Raw genomic sequence first — 3,456 nt, forward strand, 5'->3', positions numbered from 1 at the left:
TGGGGTTTGTTTTTGTTTTGTTTCTATAAAAAGGTAGTTTTTTAGGCTGGGCCAGTGTGGCTCAGTGGTTGAGCATTTATCTATGAACCAGTGGGTCACGGTTAGATTCCCCGTCAGGGCACATGCCTGGTTGCGGGCTCGATCTGCAGCAGGTAGCCTGCAGGAGGCAACTGATCAATGATTCTCTCTCATCATTGATGTTTCCTTCTCTCTCCCTTCCTCTTTTAAACATCGTTAATTGTTTTCTCTTATATATTATATATTAAAGACTACATAAGGAAACAATTGGCCTCACAAAAATATAGATTTCCTACAATATTAGACCAGGCCTTACAGCTTTACAAAACGTTTGAAGGCAATAGCCACCATGGCAACACTTTCCTGAAAGGGTTGGACTAGTTTCTCAGAGTCATCATAATAAAAAGGGACCACATTCAGCATAGTCATCAATGCCACTGAAGGCTTAAGGAGACCAAAAAAGCATCGTAGCCAAAATATTTTGGAACACGCAGCGGAAAAAGCCAGGCAGACCCACCTTCTTCGTAGCAGTAGCCACAAAAATCACCCTTCAAATCTCAGAGAGCTCTCCCAGTACATTGATACTCAAATTAGTAATATTGTTCGAAAGCATTTAAAAAAAGTTTTATATATCCTTATGGCTTTCTTTGTTTTGCTCACTGTATCTTTCTGTTCTCTTTTCTTTAAAATATATTTTCATGCCCTAACCGGTTTGGCTCAGTGGATATACTTATATATATTTTCATTTATTTCAGAGAAGAAGGAGGGAGAGAGAATGATAGAAACATCAATGATGAGAGAGAATCATCAACCAGCTACCTCCTGCAGGCCCCACACTGAGGTTCGAGCCTGCAACCCAGGCATGTGCCCTGACCAGGAGTGGAACTGTGACCTCCTGGTTCATAGGTTGACACTCAACCACTGAGCAATACTGAGGGGGTTATCTTGCTTTCCTTTAACTTTTATTACCTTCATGTTTGCACATAGTTGAATTTTATACATAAATAAGCAAAAGATAGAAATAAAGATGAATAATTTGGCATATAATACGACTGGGTCTAGTTCTTAAAAATAATAATTCTTAAGATGCTTGAATTGGGAGAATTGCCCAAAGAGGGGCCCTATAGGGTGACTTATTTTTACGTACCAAAAAAACAACAACACTTGTCATTAATGAATTGATTCATTCATCTATTCAACAAATATTTATTGACTCTTTTGCATACCAGGCATTGTGCTAGGTTTCTGTGACTCAGTGATCGACAAAACACAGTTGGACGCAGATCTCATAGAATTCACATTCTAGGGGGAAGGCATTTTAAAAAGAAACATGAAAAAGACGCGCACAAATGAGGACAGAGCTATGGTTGTAATTAGGGCCCAAATGGAAAGAGCTTGGGGCAGCGGCAGATAATGCAGGGCCTTGGAAGCCATGGTAGGGTTTTCTGTTTTATCCTGAGAGAGATGGGAACATGTTCAGGTTTAATGCAGAATTATAACATAATTTTTTTCCTCATTTTGAAAGAACACCCTAGAGATCTATCAGTAGAAAGGATTATGGGAGATGAACAAACCAAATGATGGCAAGAGAGGGTGAGAGTAAATGTTGAGTGGAGAGGCTACTGCTGTAGTTCAACCAAGAGATGGTGGCAGTGGAGCCAGAAGAGGGGCAGTGAATGAATGGAGGCGAGGACAGGTTCAAGATTTACCTATAAGGTGGCGCTGACAGCCGCTCAAAAAAGAGACAACAGTCAAGGGTGACATCAACATTTGTAGCATGAAGGATTGGCAGGATGCGGGAGGGGGAGATTGAGAATATTAGATGAAGAGTAGGCTTGCGGGATAAGAAAACGAGTTTAGAGGCAGCTATGTTTAAATTGAGATGCATGAGAAGCAACCAAGTACGTGTTGCATCATGAGCTTGCAGCTCAGAAGGGAGATCTGTGTGAGAGACCAGTCTCCAAGTCATCAGCATATACACTGTTATAGAAGCTGTGAGAGTGGGTGAGACCTCCTAGGAAAAGAATAGAGGGTAAGAAAGAAATGAGGGGGTGAGACTGATCTTTGAAGAATTCCAATGGCTAAGTAGAGGAAGAGGCTCTACTGTAGGGTTAGAAAGGACCCTACAGGGTGTGTGACACTAGGTTGTGTGTAATAGAAGCCAAGGAAAGAGAGAATTTCAAATGGCGAGAGTAATTACTCAGGAAAATCAACTAAGGGGAGGACTGAAGGTGTATGTTGGAGCACAACATGGCCACCAGTGAGATCTTGCCCAGCTTGGGTGGAATGGTGAATTGGAGAGCTTAAAACTGTGAAAGGGAAGTGAAGTCATGAGGGAAATGTGCCTAGTTTACTCTTTCTAGAAATATGATCAAGGGCAAAATTTTAAGGTTCTATCCCTGCTTATACAGCCTGCATTTCTCTGTTTATGAAACCAGGATGTAACTGTAACCATACTGAGGAAATAACTTGAGAAATGGAAGGGTAAAGCCCTGTTTTGGGCATCATTCCATTCAGTTAAGTTCAAATAATACTTAGTGGGTGCATGGTAGAGCCTGGCACACAAAGATGGACAGGACAAAATGCATTCTTACTAAGAGCTTATGATTTAATGGGGGAGACATAAAAAAACACATAAGTTCAAGAAATCCAGTGAATGTGAAGATAAACGTATGCATGATGTGCCATGGGGGCAAGGAGGAGGAGCATTTATCCCAACTGGGGACGTGGAGGAACTTTCTGGAAACGAAGACGTGTGAGCTACGAAGGAACAAACAGGACTTAGCAGGTGGTGAGAAGGAGTGAAGGTCACCACAGAGGGAACATGAACATAAGCAAAGACCCAGAGTTGTGAACACAGTTGAACTCTGAGCACCTTCTCCAGGACTTGCTCACATCCATTAGCTCCTAGAACCTAAGGTTGGAATGTGAGCGTTCAGCCTGGAGACACAGACAGGCCAGCGCATGAGGAGTTTGTGTCCCAGGTTAGTAAGATTCCACTTGATAATCTGTCTGGGTTCAACTTGAAGACCAACCATCTACTAGTTCTATGACTTCGAGCGAGTTACTGAAACTCCCAGAGCCTCCATTTCCTCCGTGAAAGGCTTTATTTTCAATGTCCCTAAAGGAGAGCTTAAGTAATACGATATCCTACTATAAAGAACCATAGACTCTCAAGGTTAAAAATGACCATCAGAGCAGAAAAAGGCCTCGACGGTCTTATCCAACCGACGCACTTTCCATGCCAGGGACCGGAGTCCCGGGAGAGCAACAGCTTGTCCGAGTTCACGCTCTGACCGAGCAGCTGAGGCGAGAGCAAACCTGAGTTCCAGCCTCTGGCGCTCCTGAGTATTTCCCTCTTCCGGAAGTTAAACAAAAGGCTGAAGCCAATGAGTGGAAGGCAGGCCGCAGACCGTCGTCAAACGCCGCAGTGCCGTT

This window comes from Myotis davidii, unplaced genomic scaffold, assembly GCF_000327345.1.
Source record: "Myotis davidii unplaced genomic scaffold, ASM32734v1 scaffold221, whole genome shotgun sequence".
Taxonomy (NCBI): domain Eukaryota; kingdom Metazoa; phylum Chordata; class Mammalia; order Chiroptera; family Vespertilionidae; genus Myotis; species Myotis davidii.